We start from the raw sequence: 16,304 nt of genomic DNA, 5'->3' as shown, positions 1-16,304 counted from the left end.
TCTGTAAGTAAGAATTCCATTGTACCAGTACCGGTTACATATGGCAATAAAGTTCAAGTTCAAGTTCAAGTTCAAGTTCATGCATACATACAGTACTTTATCCATACATACACTCTCTTCTAAACATACAGTACACATCAACTAATGATTTTGCTAAAAAAATTAGCCCACAGTCCAAAAATGTGAATGCAAAGCAACAATGATGAAAAACACTAATTGGAAAATTTTGTTTAAAAAGAATTTAAAGTGGCCAGACCTTGTGCTGTTGAGCTCAACCTGCTGGTTTATTGCTACAAAAGAAAAAGATGGTGGCACCGACTGGTTTGAACCTTGCTTTGATACCAGCTCATGAATACCAGGAAAGTTGTACCAAAGTGGTGAACAAGTGGCACCACCAGAGTCGGGAGGGTTCACAGAATTCCTGTGAACTTACAGTGTCAGACTTGCGATTTGGGGGCTGTTTTGCTTCTAAAGCTAATCTTTTCTTTCTGGACACAGAGTGAAAAGAAGCAGAAGCACAGAGAACATATAAACTAACAATGGTATCTGTAAAAAAGTAATTCCCAGCGTTATATTTTTAAAATAGCCACATCTACTATAAACTGAAATATCAAAGTTTAATGAGGAACACACAGACAAAAAACCTCAACAGTGATACAACAAATGTCCACAAATGTGTAAGTAGACATGTTATATTGCTACACTAAATTGGGGTGTGCAACAGCCAAAGGATGGAAAAGTAAATAAAACTGAAAGTGCGATCAAGGATCAGTACACAGCTGGTCTAAACTAGGATATAAACTAGTGATAAGCAAGCGATCTGGGAAGCACTAAAAAAAAGGGAACCAGTTTTAGGGAACATGATGAAGATTCAAAGGAATAACCCAGATGACGGAGCACTGAGCAGGGGATGAGTACCGCGTTCACACAGCCCCAGTAGCAATTGCAGCCTGGGTGGAGAGGTGTTTAGCTAGAATTTGCACAGATATTATAGATACATATAAAATAGGTATTTTTGTTTTGCAAAAATTCACTTTGCCTGACTGTGTCAGTCCATCAAAACACAAGAAGTAGTCTGTCATTCTGTAATATCGATAATGAGGCAATTCAGTGAATGTGCAGCAAATCTTAAATTATGCACACTTCACATTTACTTACAGTATAACATCCTGGGTTGTGCAAGATTTGTTTTGACAGCATCATTATCACCCTGTAGCCTGATTGCATTTCTTCACTCAATCTAAACAGGGATGGTTAGTACTAAGATGGACATTTTCCAACAATAAACATGTCGCTGCAAGAAGTGGTGATGGTATACCAGTAGGTGGCACTCTTCCCTGTGTTCCAAAAATTCCAAACCAATTCCCCATTAGATTGACTGGGGACACTGCTGTAGGAAGTGCTGACCTTGAGACAAGATATTGTAACATCTTCACTTCTGGGTATTATGTATTGCACAGTGGGACTGCTGGCCTGTAATGACTGCTTGTCATCACAATGAGTTTATTTCCAATGTGTAAATTATGTTACTAACTTTTGGGATGAAAAGAGCTAAACAAAACCAATGAGTTATTATTATTAATTATTCATTACTTGCTGGGTAAACAACACTGTAAATAAAAAATCAGTGGCAACAGTGACAACCACATTTGAGCATTGAGCATTATAGCTCAGATAAAGGTGGCAGATACAATACATCTGCTTGATGGTTTATTGTTAAAGTATTGTTTAATTGTTTTCACCTGTCCTGTAAAATATGGCGATGCTTTACATGAGAATTAGAATTGCATGACAGGGACCTATCATAAGTCTCCAGACATACTTAAGTGGATTCACCTGCCTGAGAACTGTGCTCCTATTCAGTCCTATCTTGCACTAAAGAGGAGACAAATATATAGCACTCCCTGCTGTATTAACCAACATGCCTCAGTATTCGTGGCGGCTAGGCATGAAAAAAGCAGAACCTCCTATAGCCATAATTTATGGTGAATGAGATTCAATTTCCAATTCCTTGGCTGGAAATGGATCATACTGTATGGACACAGAAGCAATCAAGACCCAAATGGAAACTGATGATTACCACACAAAGACATGCAGTGATCTCTCTATGAATTGGCTACATCACTCTGCTCTCCTCCCCACTGATAGCTGATGTGTGGTGAGCGTTCTGGCGTACTATGGCTGCCGTCGCATCATCCAGGTGGATGCTACACATTGGTGGTGGTGGAGGGGAGTCCCCATTACCTGTAAAGCGCTTTGAGTGGAGTGTCCAGAAAAGCGCTATATAAGTGTAAGCAATTATTATTATTATTATTATTATCTATAAAATGAGTGAAATTCACAGAGAAGTGTTTTTGTTTTGCTTAGAACAAACAGTTTCAAAACTTCGGTTTGCTTGAAAGTATGATGAGGTTATTATATTCACAGCATTTTATTATTAGGAACTTTCATTTAAAGAAACAAAAAGCACAGACAAGTTATTTAACTGGTAGCTATGAACAACAATAAAAAGCTGTTGTGCTTCATTTTTTAATGTTCCTACAGAGAGCTGTGCTTAACATCTTTGTGTGCCCTAATATTATCAATTTGCATTTCTGCATGAGACATGAGAGTGTGACCTACTCTTAACTCTATGTGTCACTGATCAAAGGCATCAGCTAGGCTATAATGAAATAAGAAGTAAAAAAGAAATAGGAGAAATGCCCTATTTTTGTTTGTTACAAATAATCTATATTTCATAGATGTTCCTTGCCGACCTCACTTTTCTAATCTCTGTTGCATGGCTGTCTGACAACATTGTTCACAATACATTCACCCAATTGAATACACATGGCTGAGTGCCAGGCAGACATTAAGAGGGACGAAACAATGACACTTAGATCCTTGAAACAGACTTGTTCAATAATTGCTTTTTTGGAGGCTCAGACATCACTCTTCCTGTCTGATTGAAACACCATACCAACTTCAGGCATCTTTAAAGCAAGGACAGCTGTCATCTTACAGAAAGCATTTAAAAAAATTATCATCCTGAGATATGATTTGCTGACTTTGCTGGCTGCTTAAATATACTTACCTGTTTGCTGTGAGAAGATTGCCAGCAACGTTTTGTGGATTGTTGATTGCAACATTATCCTTAAAGAAATCTTGCAGGACTCAAAGAAATCCTGTAGGATTTCGGACAAAAATGATGACTGGTTCCAGCAAGTAAGCTGCCAGACTCCATGAGGAATAATTTATTATTCCTGTGAAACACATTCTGCCAGATATTCCAAAAGTTATATCTTGCAGGATTTTAATGTACAGTATGTATATGGATAGTGATATAATTCTCACTTGTATTTTAGGCTAGTAAAGAGTGTCTTCAACTCTCTTAAAAAAATACAGATAGCTGGCAAATCAAGTTCTGTAACACACGCTCACTGAGAAAAATGTCAGAGACATCCTGTCATCTAAACAGATTCTCTCAGTGGCAGACAATATGTAGTTCATTTGAGGACAGACTTTCATCACCTTACCTGGCCTGAATAATCCCCAGATCTCAATCCTACCATGTACGAATATCCTATCACAACCACAGTGCATACTGTACTTCAAAACATATTAAATTTGACTAGGCTGCAAATATCTTAAAAACTTTTGGAAGCTATTTCATGATGAGGCTGTTCTTACTGTTGTAACAGGCCCAACACAATATTCAGACCACTCAGAGTACATAACAAGGCCAACTGCCATCTTTCAGGTAAATTAAGCCCTCATCATCAGCAACTCTTTGCCTTTCTGGCCTGAAACCAGCTGACCCAACTCCTAGCCTTCGAATGAATGTGCCATTGAGACTGAGTTGAAACACTCCCAAATTTGTTTCACTCTTACCCTGAGATTTTAAAAGCCATCGTCCAGTAAAAATCTTGAAATCTTACTTAATTTCACTATTGCTCCACATCCTACTATCCACTGTACACTACTGAAATAAATATTACACCTTGCTCCAAGAAAATAAGGGAAGAGTTGTAGCAATGCCAATAAATAGAATCCAGCTGCCATTCCCTGACATACTTTACAGTATATCTTAATTTTAATATCTTAAAATTATTATAAAAATGATGCAACAGGCTTAGAATTTGCTGCTCTGCTAGCTTACCTGAATGATGCAAGAAAGACTTTTCCTTTATTTTCTGATCTCCTTCCAAAGCTGTGCATGGAAGTCAAGCAGTGGCAGTAGGATCAATTCAATTGGAGGTGAACTACTGTACATAAGTGTAGTTAAATGTTTCCAGCCCAGAATTCAATGGGAGCCACCCTCCAGAAACCTAAAAAAAAAGAAAAAGCAATGTCTCTGTAGAGACATCTCAACTGTTTTTCAATAGAACAGGGTTGTTTGGCCTCGAGTCCCACGTTTCTTGTGGGAAGAACGAATACTAACTGAACCTGCTTATTTACACCTGTGGGAGGTTATTGTACTTGAGATAAAAGAAGGGATATCCATAGACATCTCCACCTTACCAAGGTCAGAGGTTGAAAATGCTCTTTGTCTCTCTTAATCCCTATGGGGACACGCATGCATAATTACCAGTGATCCACCTCCTGAATCAAGCATTTTTTTTTAAATAAAGCAGCCAGATAACAGTAAAAGGCCATTTGTTACAAGAAAAGCCTATCAGTTTCAGAAAGCGATCTTCTGATTACCTCCTTACACACACCACTAACAATTAATAATTTAATGTCATTCAGATTAGATTAGTCACAAGATTCCACTGATGTTCTTCATTAAAACTTTCCTGCACCATTTAGCACAATCTGGTGAATCAGCAGTTCTGCTATTAAGAGAATTCAGCCTATATACTAAGTACTATAACGTTCTGATAGAACTTTATGTGCCAGATACATTTTTTGTTGGAGATTATCCCAAAAGGATAGGGCATGGGTGATGATTATATGGATCACTGCAATGTTAAACTATTAAGTTTTTTCTAAGTATCTGAAACATCTCTGAGTTAAAAAATATTTTAGCCCACTATTTTACAGTTGTTATTTTACTTTGTGCTTATGAACGTCATCTACAAGGCCTTCAGGAATAGACCTAGGATTTTATGCTGATTCATCAATGTCCTTACATCTCAGGAAGCAATAAGAGGCCAAAAGAATGATTGACTGTAAAGTAAAAATGTGCCGAATTCAGATCAAGGGCAGCAGTGTTGTATTTCAGGAGCTTCAGACAAACCCCTTGTCATGTTGGGTATTTTGTTGAGTGAGCAATCCGAGATACAGTTTTAACACTAACCCGCCAAGCAGAGGGAACAAGAGCCTGAGCCATGAGGACAGGCCTATTGGAACTGTAGTGCACTGAGCCAGGTGCTGCTGCAAGACAGTGATGGGGGGAGGTAGGGAACTATGCCCTAGTGCAACAGTTAAATGTACTGTAACCAGATTTGCTCATCAAACAACAAATGAGCAATGTTTTATAAAGAAAAACATTGGTCTTCTGCTGCAGGAAAAAGTTTAAAAACGAATTTGTGTCTTCAGCCATCAACAAAGCTTCGGAAGAGAGATTTGACTGAAGAATTTATATCTTGAAATTCTGCTCTGGCCAGCTGAAGCCATAACTTAATGGACAGAAGAACTGTAGGGCAATATTGACTTTGCATAAGAGCTACAAATTATTTAGGCTAGTGTAGAAAAGAAGAGAAAACCTATGGCAAAAGCACAGAGAGGAGAAAATAGTAAAATTGATAGTAAAATAGTAATAGTAAAGTAATGGCAAAACTATTGTGAAGAATACAGGGATATACTGTAGTAAATCACTATACAAAACAAGGGAAAACATACCAAAACAAAATAAATATGTTACTGACAAAGTAAAGTAAAGAGAAAACCGTAACTTTACAACAGAATTGACAAACCCTCATGAATACAAGAAACTCATTACATTTTACACAGGATTCTGCTCACTGTACTAAAATATTTTAGGTACAGTATGTTGTTAACAATACCATGAGCTTTGTCTTGTTTTCCTTTGATGTAGGAATATCTGGCCCTCAGGAAATACAAATTGACTTTCTAAAACAATTATTTACTTACTCTCTGTTTTTTTAATTAACAAAGCTAGACAGCTTTCACCCTGACATGTCACACAGCCAGGTTTTCACAATGGCACTCAAGCACTACTTAACGTCAATCTGGCCACAAGCCCACAGCCCACCAACATTTCCACTGCAGACTGAAAGAATGGTAACAATGCTGAACTGCAACAATGCATGTACAGCTGCCTTTTTGGGCACTATTGCATTATATTCTCTTGTAAAGACGGCACACGCTGATTAAAAATAATGGGTTTACATCAGTGTTATTTGGATTAACATAAGGCCAGACATCTTCTGATCTCCTAAGCCTCAAAAGAAGAAATTTCCTGTCACTTTTGTTTACTTGTTTGATGTTCAGACAAACACTTGAGTCAGTAAGGGGAACACACAAGCAGGGAAGGAAACCTCAGCAGGACAAAACAAACTCTGCTGTACTCCACAATTTCAGGTACATTAATTGTTCTGCTGAAAATAACCAATCTGGCTTATGCAATTTAAATACATTCTTATCGTGCAAAAAATGTACCATTCTTAAGTTTAAAAAATTGTTACAATTCTGAGTAAAACATAAATAAATTTATCAAAACCCAACATGATGGCTTTCCAATATTCTCTTTAGTTTACAAATGCAAAATGTTTACTCCAATTTTGTGTGACCTTTGTTCTCTACATTTTATGATTATTAAGAATAGCCTGCTTTGCTTCAGGCAGAATGGTAGCATTATGGTTAACACTACTGTCTCATAACGCCAAAATTCTCAGAAAAAATTCTCTTCCACGCCTGTCTGAGTGAAGCATGCATAATTACCCACATGCATGCCTGTCTGTGTGGAGCATGCACATTCTCTTTGTGCACCTGTCTGTGTGGAGCATGCAAATTGATACCCATGTGTGCCTGTCTGTGTGGAGCATGCACATTCTCCTTGTATGTGCCTGTTTGTGTGGAGCATGCACATTGACACCCATGTGTGCCTGTCTGAGTGAAGCATGCAAATTCACCCCCATGTCTTCCTGTCTGTGTGGAGCACGCACATTCACCCCCATATGTGCCTGTCTGCATGAAGCATGCATATTCTCCCCATATGTGCTTCGCAAGTCCCCATGTGTTCCCCTTGCCAAGCAGTCTGTGTTCTTTCTATTAACCAAAAACATGCATATTACTGTAGGTATCATTGGCAGTTCTAAATTGAGTTCTCCCTGAGTTGCCCTCAAGAGGAAGTTGCTGATCCTACACCCCATTACCTCAATAAAAACCAAAGTGGTTTTTAGTGTGTCTGTTCAGGACATGTACAGGACATGCTTACAGATTACATTTCATTCTAAAATTAATTTCTACATTAAAACATAAGAATGAAAAGGAATCTTCAAAGGTTTTACTATTTTAAGTCCTGCAAACTACATTTAAAACTGAGGGATTTAAATTTGAATTATACTGGATGAAACTCATGTTTCAGGAATTAAAGAAAGTCTGTCTTGGTTGTGAAGCTAATGAACACAAGTTAAAACAGATAACAAAAAAGAAATGGCATACGTTTTTAAAGAGCAGCCAATGGAGAAAATCAGAACAAGCAGACCACACCCCTGCCATTCGGCATTATTATACAGTATGTGTGACACAAGCTTCTCTGCTTTGTCAATAATAAAGACTAAATAACACAAGCTGTCATTCATCTTCCATCAATCAGTGACACACTTAGCGATCAGTGATAAATTCCAGATTTATATAAATAATCTCCATCTTACAATTGGGGCAAATGGAACAAGGCAAACTAGTCGACCCTTTTCAAAGGGGTTAATGTAAAGATGTCAGTGTTAAATTTGCTTAATCCTTTATCCTTTTTTATTTAGAAGACTAGCTGGAATTCTTATGGATCTGCTTCCTTTCTTAGCCTTGTTTAGCCCAATGGATTTCACAATTCCCCAAACAGCTTTGCACCACTGGACAGGGATGGGTGGGGCAGAGTCAGCAGAGGTATTTTCTGTTTGACACATCACAGTGACCCATGAGACATGCCTTGAACCTTTTTGCTTCCAGTATTGTTAGTGAGAGACACATCACTCTTCTGTTGTATTGTATGGCACTAGCAACCTCACAGAATTAAAATTCTGACCTATTTTTCAGGTAATTATGCACTGTCTTCATGGCCCTCATTTACATTTCTGTTAATTTAAAATGCAGGTTTCGGGAGTTTTCATTGCCCATTTCCAATTCCATTAATTAGTTACAGTGATAGTACAATTAAGCCCACTGAAACATCTGAGCTCACACAGAACTGACGAAACTGGTAAAGTAAAAAAATGACACTTGATTTATACGAGTTACAAACAGCCATTGGCAGATCCCTAGTGGCATGTCAATGTATACCAGCATACAGGTATCAGGACACGGTACATAATCATCCAGGATGTCACTGGAGGAAACATTTGTGATTTAGCTCAGCAGACTGCTGCAAAGCTGACTGAGCAGAAAGCTAGCACTACAGGTGGGCCACTATGTTAAGGTCCAGCCTGCAGGCCTTAAAAGTCGGCAACATTACAGCTGCTGTCACTGGAGGAAAGCAGAACCAAGAACGGCATTACGATTCTCATCTGCCAGGTTGTGGAGGGCCAGCAATTAAAGGCAGACAAAGGAAATAGGAAAGGCAGCAGAGGAAATTCACAAAGAAGAAAGCATTCACCCTACTACTGTACATACCACAGGTCCAGCACCAGCCCTGGAGTACTTGTGTCTCTTAAATACTGTTCCAGCAGAGCTCCGTTTCTTGAATGACACCTCAATTAATCCAATCCAAATTAATTAATTTATGGAGCCTTATTGAATGTTTCTTTGGCTTTCATTTTTTGATTTCAAGGTACGCAATATTCTCGGTCTAGTACAGAAGAAAATGCCTTCACTACCGCAGTAGCATATAGACAGTGGAATCAAAGCTATTGACAATGGTCAAGTCCAATGTATCGAAACTCAAGAAGGCAAACTTTCAGTACTGTGGGAATAAGCCGCAATGTTTGTGCTGACGTTCTTGGGAGCACTAAACATTCACACACAAAGTGCACCTAATGCTCAGTTTGGAGAGATCACAGTCAAGTACCCATGTACAGTAACTCCATTCCCCATCTGCAGCTCACTAGTGTGTCAGAAGCTCACTCAACCCAATGTACCCAATCTATCTATGCACCTAAAGAATGACAATAAAATGCATTATGGGGAACATCACTCTGTCAATACATCATTAAACATATTCAACAGAGAACACATACAGTACCCTGCATCTCTGAAGCAAACAAAACATAATTTGGAAAAAAAGATGCTGCTGTAATGCCTCAGGAAGTTTCTCAAAAATATAAACCATTCGAGGCTAAATGTTTTTTATTGTGATTTTTCCACAGGCATAAACATGCATCACATTTTAGAAATGATAATCATTGGAAAATACTAAACCTCTGAACAGAAATTCTTGTATAACGTATATCACGCGACTTATGTATTCATCAAGATAGAGTCTTGATGTGATACGTCCAGTTTAAAAAATAGTGCTGGATGGGTGATCTCTCCTAGTGTTTCTATTACTTTCCCTTTATTGAATTAGAAGGATAAAAGTAACATTAATCACAGAATACTGTTGTTTCAGGGTCCATACCTTTGAAATGCTAGCTGATGCATAGCTGATCACATCCCAGCTAGGGACCAACTGAACTGAGCATGCCACATTCTCTCGCTTGCGAAATAACAATATCGGAAAATAAAGGTTTTAAAGTTTTCTTTGACAAGTCAACATTCAAAACAATCATGCCTCAATTCAGGTGTTCTGAGCTCTTGATCTTATGTCAACAGCAATAATTCTGTTCCATACACTTTAAAATGTTTTAAAGGGAAAACTGTTTAACTGGTCCTGCAGAGGCTTCATAAAACTATTTTTCTCAGGTCTTAAGATGGAAATGATGTCAAGGGGGTTAACAATCCCAATGGGACTGAGCCATTGAGCATCACCATTGGGGATCACTGCTTAAGCAATCCAAAGGAGACATGTTTTCAGAACTAAATGTTTAAAGTGAATTAAAAAATGTATTTTCTTTTTATGGTAAATATTTACTGTATAGTCAGTTCCTGCATTAATGGCCCATTGCAGTGTTTTAGATTAATATACATATTTGAGTTGGATTGCAAGCGTTGCTGTAGTAGTGCTGATCTGAGCACAATGTTTCTTGAAAGCACCAGGTATTTCAACAGAATCTGGGTCAATTTCATGGCTTTTGTGGAACATAAGGCCTACACTATCTAAGTTTGGCCAGTACACTTTCTTCACAGAATATATATTAAAAGCAATCCCCAGGGATACTCAACAGATCACCTCCACATTCTTTACATCATTCCAGTAAGCTCTGCTTAATACCTTCAAGAAGCATACTTCAGCCCCAATTATGTAAAAATCAATTCATGCAGAAGCAAAGCCATGCAACAATCTGCCGCTGTTGCGGAAAGAAGTGAAGTTCCTTAGTCATGTGAGTGAATCACAGATTGGGAATTTGGCTGCTGACTGTTGTGAATATGCATGAATGGGAAGAACTTGATCTCCAGCCAAAAGCTGATGGCAAGACTAAGGGGCTTTGAACTGCAGAATCTTTAAAACATCAAATAAAAAAGAGTTACATTTTAAAGCTATATATTAAGTTTTACTCTAATGTTACCATGCATACAGCGAGGATATTATCAATTGCAGATCCATCTCATTGTGCTTTAATATTCTGTGTCACTTCTGCAAAATACTATGTCCAGGGTGCTGAAGGATTCATAAATATGCAAATATGCATATATTATAAATATCTAAATCCTTTATCTTGCAAATTACACTTTTGAACCTTGACACCCAGAAGACCTTCTTTTCAACTCCACTCTGGTCTAAAACAAATCCCAGAGAGTGGATTTTCTTTCTTAAGGTACGCCACTCCTAAAAGTGTATATACGTACGGTACCTAAAAATATATCTTGTAGCATTCATGTGGTTTTGTGGAAGAAAAGTTGCACAATAAACAAAGAAACTAACATTTTGTAAATTTATTGCAACACAAGCTTCACACTAGATTGAGCAGTGCTATTCAAATTATAACTACTGTTTAACTAAAAGTGTAATCTTCAAATACAGGATTTTTATTTATTGACTTTTTAGGTACTTTTTTATTGAAAAAGTCAGCTTCCTTAGACTCAAAGTTTGATCTTGTGTTTTACCCCTCAGCAAGATGAATATGTTTCAAAATAAGTGAGTCTAACTCTTCCACATCACATCTACCCAGCCCAACACTACGAATACTCACCTGAGTTTTAACATGAGCTTTGAGAATCCCGTGTTTGTGAATTTTCAGAGATTGGTTCACCATGTCTTTCTAAGTTACTTGTGGCTTATTAGCATGCTGCACAATCCACCACATAGTTCTGTTTTTCAAGTGTCTTTTACCACAATTGTACTTTCCTTTACCAAATTTTACTTTTAACAAACCATATCAAATTCTTTAAGAGTTTTCCTGATAAGCACTGGTGCAATATTTCTACTGTATTTCCTGCAAATAATGAAAGGATTGTCAACCTTAGAAGCTGGATTCCACATCGTCATAGGATTGGACCAATCCAATTAAGTAAGTACTTCATTGATCTCTAATTGCTTAATTAGCAAAGGTTGAATTAACACAGGTGCTGCATATCACCTGAATTACTTGCAATCACCAGAAATCCTGGTGCCAAAGTTGACCACCGCAGCTCTAATGGTTCTACTTTGTCAGCTCACCAGTATCACTCTTTTACATTATTGAGGTGAGTATTCATTGTCTCTGTACAATCCACTTTTAAAAAACATTTTTTCTTCCAGCCCCACTTTACTACAAATCTGATTCCAGCACAGATTATAGCTTTGTGCCAGTTATCTTATTTACCTTCTGCCCAAAAGTACACTGTATTCATTTGTATTTCTTTTCAGATGTAAGCTTTTTTAATGGCTGATAAATACTTGTGTGCATGATAAACAGTGGGGTAGGTTTACACTGTCCATGGTACACTCATTAATAGCTAACATTGCAGATTTCTTACTTAAATATTACAAATGCAATAACATGTTAGAATTTCATATATGAAAGTAATACAATACCTTGTACAGTAAACCCTCTGTTTAACGGACTTTGCTCTAACGGACTTTAAAACCTTACATAAAAAAAGCTAGAGAGAAATTGTGCCAATAAAGTCAGAAAAATACTGGACTTTCCCTGCAATATTATATAAAGAAGCTACTCTGGACAACAACCTTAGTTTATTCTTAAAAATATACCACAATAAATTAAATAAAAGTATCAGTAGTAAAATACATTTAATGTAAACTATTGTTAAAGTACATGTACTGAACAGTAATGTACTTTAACAATAGTTAATGTACATTCAAATGAGAGAACTATGTAAGAAATCTCAGTAAAATGAAAAAAAAAATAACATAACTGCAACATACCTTTAAGTAAGTCTAAAAGGCATGAATATCCATTGTTGCCGAGGGTCTGTTAAATCACGTATCACATTTATAAACCCCAAAACACTACTATCAACACATCACTTTCAACTACCTCATACAGTATTGTTCTCTACAACGTATTTAGTGTTTTGGTTGTTACTATTTATAATGTACCATTTTGTAATGTACTGTCTACAATGTGTGGTGCTGTCTGTTGTACTGTGTTGTCTGCTGTACTGTGCATGTCGTGCTATGAGATCAGTGCGAATAAGAATTTGCATGTACATATGGCAAAAACTCCTCTACCTCAATTTCTGCTTATCCAATTCAAGGTCACAGTGGCCCGAAGCCTGTCCTGAGAAGCATAAGGCACAAGGCAAGATTAATATGTAAATTAATTGTGCCACAATTGTAACTTAGATGATAAAATGTGCCCTTCCTCAAGACTCTCTGTCAATTTAAATATTTTCAAGTTGTCCCTACACTTTACTATTGTATATTGTATATACAATAGTATATAAGAAACATACAGAAAAAGATTACAAAATAATTCCAATTCAATAAAAAGAAAAAATGTAAAATAATAATAAGAAGAATAAACTTTATTTTATATAGCGCCTTTAAAGGCTTCTCAAAGTGCTTTACAGGATGACAACAACAATAAATAAGAAGAATACACAAGATAAAACACAATTACAATATAAAGAGGAGACTGTGGATGGTGGTACAAGGAAAAGCAGAGGGGTATAGATTGGAACCAGTTAAGTAAAGGCTTTTCTGAAAAGGGTTTTGAGTCTGGATTTGAAGGGGTTTAGAGAAGGTGACTCTCTGATATCCTTGGGGAGAGAGTTTCAGACCTTGGGGGCATAACAGGAGAAAGCCCAATCACCCATACAATGCAGACGGGCTTGGGGGACAGTAAGGAGAGCAGAATTAGAAGAGCGAAGGTTGCGAGGTGGAGAGTAGGCCGATAATAGTTCAGACAGGTACTGAGGTGCCAAGCAATGCAGAGCCTTATAGGTGAGCATGAGGATTTTAAAGTCTACACGGAATTTGACCGGAAGCCAGTGCAAGGACTCCAGGATAGGAGTGATGTGATCACTTGCACTAGACCTGGTCAGGATTCTGGATTCTGAATTTTGGACATACTGCAGTTTGTTCAGAGTAGATTTAGATACCCCAGCAAGTAGAGCATTACAGTTGTCAATTCGAGAGAATACAAATGTGTTGATCAGCTTTTCAGCCACAGTTAAGGATAGCATAGGGCGTAGTCTAGCGATATTCCTAAGGTGAAAAAAGATGTTTTGATAGTATGCTGCACATGGGGGTTGAATGTTAAGCCAGAATCAAATTTTTCAATTTTGATTGAAGCTCAAGTACAGAACCATCAACAGGACTGGCTGTACATCAGGGTTACAGGACTGGCTTTACGAAGTTGATGGGGGGTGCCAATAAGCATGACTTCAGTCTTGTCACAGTTAAGATGAAGGAGGTTTTGAGTCATTTTATGTCAGAGATGCAATTAGATAGAATAGAGACAGCCACATCAGTGTCAGGTTTGGTATGGATGTATATTTGAGTATCGTCAGCGTAAAAATGAAAGCTGAGGTCATGTGATCTTAAAAGCTGACCAAGTGGGAACATGTAAATGCTGAAGAGCAAGGGGCCCAGTATTGAGTCCTGAGGAACACCAGACTTAACAAGACCAATTTCAGACCTGTACCCATTAAGAAAGACAAAGTGACAGCGATCAGTGAGGTAAGATTTGAACCATTTGAGAGCAGTGTCAGAAACTCCAAACACAGTCTCAAGATGAGAAAGTAAGATACTATGGTCAACAGTGTCAAAAGCAGCACTGAGATCAAGAAGGATGAGTATAGAAAGGGAACCAGAATCAGAAGCTATTAGAAGATTGTTAGTGACTTTGACCAGGGCAGTTTCTGTGCTGTGAAGTTGACGGAAGCCAAATTGGAGGGGCTCGAAAAGGTTGTTTGTCATGAGGTGGTTATGTAACTGAAGTGTGACAGCACTAGAATTTTAGCAAGAAAGGGTAAGTTGGAGATGGGGCGAAAATTGTTAACATTGTTGAGAGCCATGTTAGGCTTTTTTGGCACATCATACAAAAAGTACATCATATGTTGTAGGAGCTGGAGAAGTCAGGAGGGCTGTGATAAAATCTACATCAGATGAAACCTTATATTATCACAGTCAAGATAATTATTTCAAAACAAGAAGTCTGAAATAATCTCCAGAGTACAGTAAAATACAACTCCTATAAATCCGCAACAGACTGCACCTTTTCTCTCCCCAGAAACAGCAAACTTAAAGCAGATTCCTTAAGGCATAAACAAGACAGTGCTGCAACCACAATTCTTCAGTGAATTGGTGGGAAAGCATAAACACATTTCAAACAATAGCTAGGACTGGAAAACAAAATCTCTGCTTGCCTGTCAGAACTATCGGAGAGGCAACGTTTTCAATTTTGCAGCGCAGAATTTAATGGCATTTGAGGTCAATCCTTAGATAAGTGAAAAAGCAGAAACAGGGATTTTTAAACCCAGCCAAGAAACACTTCACATGTTAACCTGAACTACTGTAGGTCAAAGATGTAAAACCCTTTGGAAGTTACCATCAAGTAAACACATGACAGTGCCCTAAAGATTTCATTTATTGGTCCTCAATGGAATCAAGTTCTCATTCAGATCATAGAATAGTTTTCTATAAAATACATTATTCACAGCACAGAGACACTGACATACCAGTCACAAGTGAGAATTAATTTGCTGTGCAAGGGATGGAAAACTGAGACCTCCCACTGCTTCAAGAATGTCAAAGATCTAGTGTGAAGTGTAATATATAAGCCATATTGATACAAGTACACACATTTAATAAAAGGATAAAAGGACATTCATGCTCTACTACAACTGACAATCAATACTTAAACCTAGAATTCATTTTGCAACACCCTCGGCCTGGTTCAAGGCTAACACAATAGAATAGAACATAGAAAATATTGTTCCTCATTTTGCCAAGAGCACTGAAAGAAAACAGATGCCAGACAGCAGAAGAAATTATGTTGTAACTGAATCTTTTTCTCGTGAAGCACTTTGCCCCGAATTGGCTGAAGAGCACAGGCATGCTGGCCTCCCTCACAGCAATAGAGAGGCTGCCTTTTCCTTCCATCACTTGCCTTGTTTCACCTCTCAGTCATTACAGCTTCCCTACTCCCAGTGCTTCCACAACACACCCACTCTCTCTCACTAGGTGAAAATGACAGCACGTGCAGAAGACTATGACCTACATTCAGATGCTGCTAAAACTGCAGACATGGCTGTCTGCCCACAAGTGCATTCTCCGACTGTAACAAGGTGTCACATGCTCTGTAGCCCCAGCCAATTACGGAGTCAGACTGTGGCAAAGAGCTGGATCGCCATGGGATGAAACTCCTTTATAAAGAGGATCTGGGTCATGTGTCAGAGCTTTGGTGTAGGAAATCCAATAAGGACAATCTCACTACAGCTCTGGAAATCCTATCAGCAATCAGAAACCCAGCTTAAGACATTTTAATGACTCTCTTATACCCTACGTTTGTATGGTATCAACTACAGATCGGAGTGCAAAATTATATTAGTCTAAAACCTAAAGATTCTATACATTTTACCTGCTGTTTGGTTTCAAGATATTTCCCCTGATCTTGGCTTTATGAATACTTGCCAAATTCAAATTTCAAATTTAAGTTTCA

General features: G+C 37.9%; 1 protein-coding gene across 11 annotated transcripts in view; it reads right to left on the bottom strand.

Moving 5' to 3' along the window:
- The window catches only part of LOC148653624 (alpha-(1,6)-fucosyltransferase), a 409,984-nt gene that overhangs the window by 367,881 nt on the left and 25,799 nt on the right, over window positions 1–16,304 (bottom strand). For 4 of the 11 annotated variants that reach the window (XM_088648865.1, XM_088648867.1, XM_088648863.1 and 1 more), the window contains one exon: window positions 4,139–4,307. The exons of the other annotated variants lie outside the window; for them this stretch is intronic. The gene's annotated coding sequence lies outside the window, so the exon portion shown is untranslated. The remainder of the gene's footprint in view (window positions 1–4,138; window positions 4,308–16,304) is intronic. 11 annotated transcript variants of the gene reach the window in all.

This window comes from Lepisosteus platostomus, chromosome 10, assembly GCF_059453375.1.
Source record: "Lepisosteus platostomus isolate fLepPlt1 chromosome 10, fLepPlt1.hap1, whole genome shotgun sequence".
NCBI classification, from domain to species: domain Eukaryota; kingdom Metazoa; phylum Chordata; class Actinopteri; order Semionotiformes; family Lepisosteidae; genus Lepisosteus; species Lepisosteus platostomus.
Note: the sequence above shows the minus strand (reverse complement) of the source record. Positions and strands in the feature narration are given on the sequence as shown.